A 13,033-nucleotide genomic window follows, 5' to 3' on the forward strand; every position below is an offset into this window, starting at 1 on the left:
TTTTTTTTTTTTTTAATTTTTATTTTCCTCCTAGTCTCTTCATTCCTCAGGTGTTCATCAGTAGATAGGATATAACAACACTTTCCTGTCTCATGGGCAAAAAATATCCATCAGGATTGTGGTATTTTTCTATATGTCATATCACAAACATGGGTTTAGAAAGTTTTAAGGCAAATGTAAGAGGGACAGGTCATTTTTGCTACCATCTGAAAAAAAATCACGGATTATATTTGCAGCGATATTGATTTTATCATAACAACAGCATAGCTTTGAAATCTCCAAACTGTGAACTTACCAAATAACTAATTGTGTAAAAAGTACCCTTCCACTACCTTTAAAGCCTTATTTTTGTTAAGAGTTTTTAAAACTAGATATATTCATAAAGGTATACCCACATACTAACCAGCATATTACAAAATCATGGGTATATATTAAAAAATACACAGATAAAATTAGAGCAGAAAGTGGTAGTGTTGTCTACTAGAATAGGTCTAACAATAAAACAATCAAGTGTAGATATAATAATTTCTTGCTACAGCAAGGTTATTTTTCTTTTCAGATATTTCTCTGCCTATAGCCCTCTCCTTGACTTTCAGTGTGCTGCAATGACTGATCAATATTTTCTTCTGTCAAAGTCTACAAATCCTTTTGACAGCGAAATCCTTATTGAAGATGCAATTATGAATACATTTTTGCCTAATTGATTCTAATAGAGTCTGTACTAGTGCGTTGTGCCTTTGCAATCATTGTGTTTGCATAAGCAGAACTGAGCAACATGTGGAAAGTTTAGTGAAAAAGACAGTTTTGTAGGATAATAACAAGTATGAGCATCTGAATTTGAAAGTAATGCTCTCTGACGGAGAAAGAATCATCTGCCTGAACCTGTCATACTMTTAACTATCTTCACCCTTTAAGTGCCGAGTAAACTGCATCTCTTCCACACACACTTTATTCAATTGACTGTTGCTCTTGCTCTGTGATTGCTAGTCTTGCTGCTTATGTGGAAGCTTAATATATATTTGTTGGCTAGGACATGCATGTGTGTGTGCATGTTGTGTCATTTACCAAGGGTATAGTACACCCCTCCTAGAGACTAGCGGGTCATTAAGCAAGATGAAAATCCACACAGCATTTCTTCTTCCTTCCTCCTGGATTAAGTTCCATACCTAATCTAGATCCAGTGTTGATCACTGGAGGGCAATACAAGAATAAGCACACAGGAAATTCAGGGGACCATTGAGTAGTTAGCTTCTGCCAAACAAAGAAGAGTGAATGGGTTTGACAGATTTGCTGATTTAACTGAAAGGCTAAACCAAAGGTTAGGGGATTGTTTTTCATTTGGATCAACTAGTGAGTTAGTGACCTCACAGCAGTATGATCACTAGAAATGCATAAAATACTATGCTGGCATGCTTGTCAAAGGAAGTGAGAGTGAGCAGGAGAAGCCATTTTGGAGGCAGTTCCTGCTCTAGATCAGTTCAGTTGTCCATAAGAAAAACATAGAATTGGAATATAATTCACTTAATAAGCACAACTAGCACAACTACATATTCTCTCTTACTTCTCTACAGTAAGCAATGAAATGGCTATTTTTTAAATGTGTAATTCAATGTACATTCCTTATATTTGCACACTTTAATCAGATCTACCTTTGGAACTTATTGATATTCAAGGTATAATTAGATTCTTGCATAAACTATTAATTTTTCTTGCATTATTGAATGGCAGTCACTAGAAAATATAAGACATGCTCCCAAAAGGGAAGACATTCTAAGTGATGGGCACATTGGTTTGATTTTGAGAAAGCAGKTATCAAATCTGGCCTCCTGCACTGTGATATCGTAAATTGCTTTCCTTCGTCATACCTCATTTTTTACAGCCACAAAGTGGATATAATTATATAGGCTTACCTCTGTCGTTGTGCTTTGCTGGAGCTCATGGAAGGAAAAATGCCTAGGAACAGGATAGAAAGGATTGTTTTTTTTCTGTCCACTGTTCCATGTTAAGCATTACTGATCATGTGTAGGACATGATTTGGGTCTCTACAGTGCTTAAGCCTATGTCCATCTTTAGAMACAGGACAGGTTCTGCTGCAATTATTGATATTGCCTACGTGGTGAGAATTGCACACATATAACAGCAAAGATTGAAGCGTAATTGATAATAAAAATCTGCCTTTGGAATMGGAGGGAAATTTGTTTTGGATGATTTGAATGTGGTCAGCAAAATTCTGCTCCATACTGTGTCCAGTCTCACTAAGAGAAAGTTTGGTATTTAAAATTGTTTCTTATCCTTTCCRTATCCTATCACTTTCCGTATCCTATCACTGTTCAGTGCAGCTCAAGTTATTGATTCATTTGAACACAGGGGAAAGTAATTTAGACTTGAATAAAAAACAATAAAACTAACAGTACATAAAACAATTTAAGTCAGAACTAAAGTTTCTGGAATTTGATTCAAATGACTCAAACACTGGCAAGTGTTATGAAAGTATGGATACATCAGATTCAATGGGTATCCATTAAATGCAGAACCTTTTCCAGACAGAATTCATGTCAGATATAGAAGAGCAATAAAACAGTGGATTCTGCAAAAGTTGAAGCTTATGAAATGAACTTCTACTGGATTTGATCTGCTGAATGTTGTATTGTGTACTTTGTAAGATTAAGTGCAGACTTTCTGATGAATCCTGACATGTTTATTTCTTCCTTCCATAGCTGAACTTAAATAACCAGTAAATGCAAAAAGACCTCTCTCACAACAATTATGCTTTTTTTTTTTTTTCCTGTCAGGTTTTGAGCTTTTTTTTTTTTCTGATGTACACTTAATTATTTATTTTATGACTTCCAGCATAAATAAATAAATACATAAATAAATGCCCTCTTCCCAACATCAACAAAGCTCTTGACACTGTTTTATTTCAAGAATGTCTATGGCTTTCATAATACACTTCTGGATAAACCTATAATTGATTAAAATATCCTACAAATTGCTACAATGCCACATTTTTATTTTGATGTCCCTACATTGCAATGGCTGGAATTTCAGGCAAATGCTCATCTGGCTTAATCAATAGTTCTGCTATTCAGAATGCTCTAATTCTGCTATTCTATACTTTTATGTGGAATTAAAAACATATGCATATGTTAATTCACTTTACCCACCAGAGTGACTATATTTATGTGAGGAAAACATGAAAGAGCTTTCAGGAAAACAGCTTTGTAATAAAAATAAAAAAAAAAATTAAAAAAAAAAAAATAATAAAAAAAAAAAAAAGCACTTTTTCTCCAGTTCATACACAGAGTTGTATTTGTATTATACATCTGTATATATTTGTATTAAATTTCATAAAACATACTTAATAAGCAGTAATGTATATAAGACAAGATTTTAGTGAGGGTAATAGAAATAAATTCTAAAGTATTTAAATTACTGGAAAAAAATGAAATGATGATCCCGAACAAGTGAAGAGGTGATGGAGGTTATTACCAAATAAAGGATTCATGGTGCTGTAGGCAGAAGAGACCATAAAACACAATAAAAGAGCTGATGAGGTTCCATGCCAAGAGTATACACATGAAAGAAAAGACCTATAAAACATCARTACAGGTAAAGATGATTTCCCTTTTGTGGGAAATCAGTATGAATGGAGGCCCATCCAAAGTCCCTATATATTAATTCAAGAAGACATGGAACTGGCTGATACCACTGGACACTCAGGAAAACGCTYGATTATCTTTGAAAGGTCATGGTAATGGGTGGAGCTTCCTGAGGATCAGGGTGAAGCAAAGTCAAGGTGGCTTCCTGCATTAGGAAGGGAGAGGAGGAGTATCTGGGGAACTAACCAGAGGTCAGCAGTAGCTCAATTTCTGGGAACGTACTGGCAAGTACTCCAGGAAATCATTTCCAAACTTATTAAGGCCAAAAAAAGGGACTGGGAAAATGCTGGTTTAGGACAAGCCTGCAGGGGAAATCATGTCTGATCAATGTGATAGACCTCTACAGTGAGATGACTGGATTTGGGGATGAAGGAAARGCAGTGAATATTGCTTAGCTTGACTATAACATGGCTTTTACCATTCTCTCTCAAATCTTGATTTGAGCTGATGCAATATGGACTTGATAAGTGGACAGTAAAGTGTAGAATAGGTCTACAAATRTAGTCAGGGGACTGAGAGGTTGAAAGAGTTGGGCCCGTTCAGACTGGAGAAGAGAAGCCTGAGGGCTGATTTTATCAATGTGTACAATTATCTTAAGGAAGGGGTTAAGAGGATGATGACAGACTATTTTCAACATCGATAAGACAAGAGGCAATGTCCACAAACTGAAGCACAGGAAGTTCCACCTGAATTTAAAGAAAAATGTCTTGACTATAAAGAGTGACAGATGACTGGCACAAGTTGCCCAGAGAGATTGTGGAATCTCGTTCTCTGGAGATATTCAAAACCTGTCTGAATGTCCTCTTGTGTAATGCGCCTTGGGTGACCCTGCTAGTGTAGAGGAGGTAGACTGGATGAAGCCCAAACATCCTTTCCTATAATTCTGTGATTCTGTGAAATATAAGAAAAAACCTCTGAGTGGTCAAATACAGGTACAGGCTGCCCAGAGGTTTTGTGGATTCTCCTTCCYGGGAAATATTTGAAACTTAATGAGACAAGATTCTGAATAATCTGCTCTAATTGACTCCACTGGACAGTCTCCCAATTTCCATGCCAGCATCAGTTGATTCTGAAATTATCATGATTCTGTAATTCTTCTATGGGATTTTGACTGAAATTCAGGTTATACATTCTCACGTATGAGAATACTTTCTCATGCCTGAACAACTGATGGTGATTGTTTAACAAAAATATTAAAAAATATTGCTTAGAAAGAGGAAGCAGGCAATGTAAATAACATTATGTTTATATCGTGAAAAATGCAAGTTAATGAACTTGAGGAAAAAATCAAAAAGAGACACAACAGCATCAAATAAAATATTGAAAAGTCTGGGGCTGATAATGGATGGAAAAAAAAATCAAAAAATCTGATCGGAGTGGAAGGTTTTGTTGTAGCTATATGAAAAATGGCAAGGTGATTTTCTTCTACTATTTCTTGTATTACAAAAGAAAGACACCTGGTGAGAGAACATCTGGTATGCTCATAGATGCAGAAATTTTAAAGTCATRTTTATCATTTAGTCTGACCTAATGCAGCGGGCAACTTTTGAGTTCTGATATTGTAAGTAAATTCAGCATTGTGTGGTTTAAGTTTCTTTGTGACAACTGGGCAATTGTCAAGAGGTGAAAGCGGTTGGAGAAAGGAAGGCAAGAAAGTGAATTTTGTTTGGCTAGATAATCGCTGTTTTTCATCGATGCCTTAAGAACAAGAGAACTTTATGTTGATATTTCCAGTATAAGCCACCAAGAATGAAGAGGAATTACACAATAGGTTAGGAAAGAAAAATGAAAGGGAAGGAAGTGTATTTTTAAGGAGCTGAAGTTCAGAAGGAATCAGTATATCATCTGAATGATTTCTTATGGAGAGAAATACATTTCATTTTTCATTTCTCCATAGATTGAGATCAATAACTTGAGTCAGGCTAAAGAATTCCAGTCTGTAAAAGAATAAGTTATTGCGTAATTGCTAGAGGTGAATAATAGCTTAAATTGTGAAAGCTGATAGGTGGCAGATAATTGGGTGTGTGTGGTTGTTTGTGGAAAATATCCAAAATTGAACTCTTGAACTCTCAAGCAGATGACTGCTACTTGCTAGCTGCAACCGGTACAAGCTGGCTGCAAATTCTGGCAGTGCCAGGACTAAACAGAAATGACACATCCTGAATGCTATAGTTCCTAAAGAGGCAGAATTATGTTTTCCTGCACATAGACTACTTAGRCCAAGAAAGCAGGGTCCTTAGTGTCTGGAAAGAAAAGACAGATTCCTGAAAAGAAGTGATCTTAGAAAGAATATGGGAAACTATTGTAAGGAGGAAGATCATGGCTAGAGGAAATATTCTGGAGGTGAGGGAAGATCCTGGAGATGGAGGAGTATTAAGACAAGTGGCAAGGGTCAGCAGCAATCGTTTCCAGCAGTACCTACACTGGTAATCATGAGCAGCCCACAGCAAGGATCGACTCAGCTTTCTGACCAAATGTCCCAGACTCACAATGACCTCCCTGTGGCAAGGGACGTCAAGACCTGGTGAATTTAACAGATGTCAAAATATTAGAGTGAGATAGCCAAAGAGGGTAAAAGCTTTAATCTTGATGGTTCTGAAATAAAACCCACTATTCAGATCCCCTGTGGACTGTAATTTATTCTATCTTGATCAGAGGAAAAAAATTGGGTTCTCATATGTGTTGAATGGTTTGTAGGCCAGATGCAAAAATCTGTAGCTATGAAATCAAAACATAAAAATTCCTGTGGGAACCAGGTAGTTTAACATGTGGAAAATAACTTCCCAGTTCCAAATTTGTCCTTTAGTTATTGTTTATTTATTTTTCTTCATTTTGATCTGTGGATAAATGAAAAAGTTAAGCTCTAAAAGGAAGATCTGCGATTTCTTATAAGGTATGTAGTCCCTCTGTTCCTTGGACTCTCTTCATTTCTACCAATTTCTCACTTTTCAGGTATAATGCTAAAAATTGACAAAAAAAAAAATCTATACATTTCATAGATCTGATTTGCATTAAACTTCTTTTTGACTTCTGTCAGCTACCAGAGGGAACACAAAACAAGCTAATGATAAAAGTAAAGCTGCAAGAGTTATAAAATTATTAAGAGAAATAAAAAGACTCTGTAAGGCTCATTGAGGAAAGAAGATAGTCTCCAAGGAAGATTCACCAGGTTCAATTTGACTCCTGTGCATAGAAGTCATAGATATTTTGTCTTTCAGAAGAGAGAGATAGCTATATAGAAAGTTATATAAGCTTCTTCAAAAGATTATATAAATTCAAACACTTAGAATCATTCTCCAACTTTTACTGACTGACAACATATGCTGTAAGTCCTCACTCAGCTCCAGTTTTCCAGCTCATTCCTGCAGAGCACTTGAGAATTTGCTTTTGCATGCCTGAGATCCAGGAAGTTCTCCAGATTAGGATCTTGAGTTCTTGACTTTTAGTCCTCTATTCTTTCCTTGTGCATAGAGGTAGGCCAAAAAAGGCAAATTAACTTTTTGGACTAGAATTCATATACATGTATATACAAAGACAAGACAATTACTTTATTTTTGCTCAATACCCCCCATTTTGTACTTCTGCAGATTATATTAGTCCTTCTTTTTGTCTTTTTAAAAACGCTTCACTGCTGACATCTTGAGATGATTGATTACAAGTTTTCCTTAGAGTTGCAACTTAAGTAGGTTTATCCTAAATATCTTGATCTTGCAGGTTTCACTGACTATAGGCAAACAGTCTAAAGATACTTCTGAATGTTCCATTGCAAAAGCCTGTCTTATTATTTATTATCTCATCAATTTTATCTTTCTAATTTTCAAGATACCTTGATTTCCTATATTTATTTAGATAAGTATAACAAACAGATATATTTATCTGTTTTTGATTTGATATATTTAATTAGATTTTGCTAAAAGTAATTGTCAATTGATTTATAACTGATTCTTCAGAGGACATCTCATTAATAAATGATGGCTCTTCTTTATTAGAAAAAATAAGTTGCTTTGGTCCATTTAATTTTTTTTTTCGTTGTCTAAATATGAGAATATTTTTTAGCAGTTTCTCAAATGCCCTACAGAAATTCRAGTGTGCTACATGAATATGTTTATCTTGATCAGATGGAGGAATAATAGCAAGACACAATAGGAAAAGACGTCCATGACATTGATTACAGTTTTATTTTATCACTAGCTGCAATGTTATGTAATTTTTTGTAAACTGCTCAGGCAACCTTAATAAAACCTAAATGCTACCTTCAGCCTGGTGTTATGATTAAAAGCCTTCTTTTAAATTCTAGCCAGAATTTATTTATTTTAATAAAGCTTTCTTGTTGCATTATTGYCCTTTACCTTAAATAGTTCTGGCATGTTGATATTTAGCTTCATAGATAGATATATTTCTATCTAGAAATAGATATATTTCTAAACAGAATATACTTTCACTGTTTTTTTATTTTCTTCTCTCCTTTTCTTCCCTTGCTAGGTGAAACAAACACCTTTTTTTTTTTTTTTTAACTCTTGACTAGTAAAAAATTCTCACTGGTCCAGATTATCAGAGAAATTATTTTTAGTACTTCTGTTATTATCAGAAAGGTGACAGATTTATTTGATGAGTGAAATGGATAGTCATAACTCATATTTTTCACTCCTTTGTGTATTGAGTAGTTGTTTTATCATCACATTGTTTTCTCTGGGATTGACGCCAAACTAAGCAATCTTCAGTTTTTGTAAAATATGTCTGTCTTACATAACAATATGAACTAGACAAGTAGTCTTTACAACCATACCTCATTAGGATCTCTCTTGATTCCCAAACTTTATCAGCTCCCTGCATTGAATATGCTATTGGAATTCCTTATATCCAATAATTCTTTTTCCATATTATACTGTATTGCAYATTAAACTAGAATTGTAATTTTAACTTCTCTTTTAATCAAGACTTTTTTGTGCAAGTAAGGAAAGATCTTCTGTATTTATRAAATCATGGCTTCTTTCACATCCTATAAAAAATCCTTGAACAATTTGCAATGTCCATAACACTTCCTTCTCTACATTTATCACTTCATATAAAATATCATTAAATATTGGGATTAAATTTATCACTTCACATAAAATACCATTAGTGGTAGGATGTTAATATTAATACAATATCTCATGAATTCAGAGGACTTTCCATTGTTGTGATTATAATTGATGAGGAAACCTCAAGAGTTCCAAAAACTTAATAATGTCCCAAAAGCCAGATGAATTTTGTTGTAGACACAGGTGCCTTTTCTTCATCTCCAATACAGCCATAGCTGGCATAGGTGACTAATCCCACTAGTCTCTTGTAGCCTTATGTAGCCTTATGTAGCCTTATGTAGGACCTTATGTAGTTACTGTTGTTATTTCAGAGTCAGGTCACTGATTTGTTTATGTTCCCAGTGACTACAACTGCTTAAAAGTGATCTCACTAATTTACTGCAAAACTTTGTATTCTTTTCCTTTAAATCTGCTGCTTTCTTGAACATGCAGTTTTAACTGTATTGAACAAGCTACTGCTTTTTCAAATGGGCTCCACTGTCTTAAGAGAAAAAGATCTTTCTAATGGTGAGCCATGATGTCATTGCAAAATAYAGTAACTGAGTTGGTACAGTCAGGGTTCAAAGGATGTCTAGGAGATGACCAACAAAAATGGATTGAAAGGAAAGGACAAAGACTTTTCTAAAGAAAATATCAGATTCATACTTGCCAGAAACAAAGACTGGGTGCTAGAAAGCTTCCATATATGTCGCAGAATGATATGAATGTACAAAAAATGCCCAGAGGATTTACTATTTCCATACCCAGCTTTTGACAAGAAAGAGATTTTCATGTTATATGAAAATGCCTAAGATTAAAATAAAACCAAATAAAGGAAAAAAAAACCCAAAACTTTTACTCATTTCATAGAGCTATGGAATAGCACAGAATCATAAAGTAACAAAGTCACCTCTGGAGATCCTCTCATCCAAACTTTTCCGAAGAACAGGATCAGTTAGATCAGGTTTCTCAGAGACATGTTAAGTCGAGTTTTCAATTTGTCCAGGATGGAGTCTCCAAAAAAACTCTCTAGGCAACTTGTTGCTGTGTTCAACCAGTCTCATCTCTAATCTCTGTAAATGATTTTTTTCCCTTTACATTTAAGTGGAACTTCATGTAATTCAGCTTGTAATCATTGCATCTTCCCCACTTACTGGGGAAGTAACTCCTCCCAATTTTACGAACTCTGCAAACATGCCTGAGGCTGCACTCTGATGAACAGCATCCACTGCTTTCATCCACTAGGCCATTTGTCTCATCAGAGAAGGCTATGGTAGTTGGTCAGGCATGATTTCCTCTTCATAAATCCATGCTGACTATGCCSAGTCCCCTTTTTGGCCTTTGTAAGTTTGGGAAATGGTTTCCTGGAAGATTTACGCCATCACTTTCCCAGGGACTGGGCTGCTGCTGACCTTCCTGTAGTTTCCAAGGTCCTCCTCTTCTCCTTTCTTGGTGATGGGATGCCTTTGCTTCACTCTAGTCCTCAGTAACCTCTACTTCCTATTACTATGACCTTTCAAAGGAAATCAGTAGTGTCCTTGCAATGACATTAGTCAGCTCCCTCAACACTCAGGTGCCTCCTGACTTGTGTATGTCCAGTTTGATAAGTTACTTAGCCTCATCCTCCACCACTGAGGGTAAATATTTCCTGCTTCAGATTTTCCCAATGGTTCAAGAAGCTGATTACTTCAGATAAATCTTAACAATAAAGATTGAGGCAATGGAACAAATTAGTAAAAAATGACAAACAAATTAGTAACATGCTCTAGGTGACCCTACTAGAGCAGCAGGKTTGGATTAGATAATCTCTAGAGGTCCCATCCAACCTTAACCATTCTGTGATTCTGTGATTAGTACTTCAGCCTGTTTTATTCCATTTGTTACTATTTCCCCTGTCCTATTGTCCTGTTCCACAATGGCAATGGGCCAATGGGCCAACAATCCTTTTTTTTTTTTTTTTTTTTTTTTTTTTTTTTTTAAATGACATACCTATAGAAGTTTATTTTTCTCTATTTACTGCCTGGGTAAAGAATAAATGATATCTGCATGCCCAGTTTTAAGCCACCTTATAGCAGGAATATTAATCAGGGTTCTAGTTTGTTGAGAAATTCCTGTTTCAAAATTTAAATCAACAGAGGTTTAAAATCAACAAAGAGCATTAGCCATTGAAACAAAGTGGGGAGAATTTGAAGGAATGTCATCAAAATTCTTCCATCTGACAAAGAACATGCTGTACTTTGCTATCCTAATAGGGAACATGATGATTAGATATGGTTAAGCACTCAGGGAGTTGTAATTTTTTTAATTAAAGGAATGACAAATTGTTTTGATTTTTTTTTTAATCACAGGAAAAGGATGAATTGTTAACCCTTGTGCACAGACATTATTCAATTCAAAATCTAAATAAGATGCTTAAGCAGAGAAGAAACCCCAGTATATTCTTGTGTAGGCTTTTCTATAGAAATACCTGCAGGAACATTGGAGTGATTTTCAGACTCCTGGGCTTTTTTTTTTTTTTTTGGAAAGAATCCCATGCACTCTCTTCTTTGTAGGTTCTAGAATATGGTACAGGTTTTATAACACAGACCTGCCTGAATCAGATCCTGGAAGAATGGACAAGCGCTATTCAGCACTGTCAGGGCTGCGTTTGTCTGCGTATTTGAAAAAAAGTCCTCTTTCATTGAACAAAGTCCTTACATTTTTTTTTTCTTAAAAACGAAACATGAAGTCAGAGAGAAGATGCTGGAGTGCACATTTGACTCCCCTTGCCAGGGACTCAAATAAGGGATGTTGCAGAGAGGCTGTCAAGGCTTGCCCGGGAGTCTGACTATTATCCTCTGTTACTGTTTCATGTAGGCACTAATGACATCATGGGGAAAATGAGCAACATCAAATGGAATTTCAGAACCATAGGGATGGCCGTCAAAGGTCTGGAAGCCCAGGTTGTATTCTCCTCTATCCTGCCAAGGAGGGGAATGGATTCAAAGAAGAGATGATGGGTATTTCAGGTTAACAACTGGCTGTGACATTGGTCTTGGCAACGGGGTTTTGGTTTCCATGACCATGAGACTCTGTTTGAGGACCACCAGCTAGTGGGGAATGATGAGAACCACCTCAGCAAGAGGGACACACATGTCTTTGCTAAAAAGGCTGGCCAACCTCATTAGAAGGGCTTTAAACTAAGTAAGAAAGGAGAATGGGAGTGTGACATAGGGCAATCAATGTCATGCAGCCAAAGTCAGAAGGTGCCCAGCGGGAGTATGGTAGTGGCGAAGGGAGTATAGGATATGATTATAAAGGGTCCTCTTTCACCCTTCCGGGAAACCTGCAAGCTCAATTACTTCCCTTAAGTGCCTATACACCAATGCACGAAGCATGGGGAATAAACGGGATGAACTGGAGATCTGTGTACAGTCCACCATCATGATCTCACTGGAATTAGAGACACATGGTGGGATAGCTCACACAACTGGACTGCTGTCATGGAAGGCTATGTGCTTTTTAGGAAGGTCAGGCAGAGAAAGCGAGGTGGTGGAATCACTCTGCATGGAGCTCAATGTGGCAGTGGATGATGAGCAAGTTGAGAGCTTGTGGGTGAGGCTTAAAGGGCATGGCAACATGGGAGTCACTGTGGTGGGTGTCTGCTACAGGCAGCCTGACCAGGATGGGGAAGTGGATAAGGCCTTCTACAGACAATTGGAGGCTGCCTCATAGTCACAGGGAAATGTGGGTCTGCTGGTGAATGGGCTGGGTGCCCTGGTTATGAAAAACACAGAAAAATCAGAATTACTGAATGCCTTCTTTGCTTCAGTGTTTACCAAGGGAAGCCCTCTGGAATCCCAGATCTTAGAGACAAGAGAAAAGGCCTGGAGAGAGGAAGACTTGCCCTGGGTAGAGGAAGATCGGGTCAAAGAGCACTTAGGGAAACTTGATTCCCACAAATCCATGGACCCTGATGGAATGCATCCCAGAGTGCTATGTGAGCTGGCAGATGTTATTGCTAAGCCACTCTCCATCATCTTCAAAAGGTCATGGAGAACAGAGTAGGTGCCTGGGGACTGGAAGAAAGCACGCCACTCTTCAAAAAGGGGTAAAGGAGGACCTAGGCAACTAGAGGCCAGTCAGCCTTACCTCCATTCCTGGAATGGTGACAGAACAGCTCATCCTGGCTGTTGTCTCCAAGCGCATGGAGAACAAGAATGTGCTCAAGAAGAGTCAGCATAGATTCACTGAGGGGAAGTCATGATTGACTAACTTGATAGTCTTCTATGATGGAATGACTGGTAGAAGAGGGGAACTTTAAAGGATAAATAA

Source organism: Nothoprocta perdicaria, unplaced genomic scaffold, assembly GCF_003342845.1.
Source record: "Nothoprocta perdicaria isolate Ctin4 unplaced genomic scaffold, notPer1 scaffold_233, whole genome shotgun sequence".
In the NCBI taxonomy this organism is placed as follows: domain Eukaryota; kingdom Metazoa; phylum Chordata; class Aves; order Tinamiformes; family Tinamidae; genus Nothoprocta; species Nothoprocta perdicaria.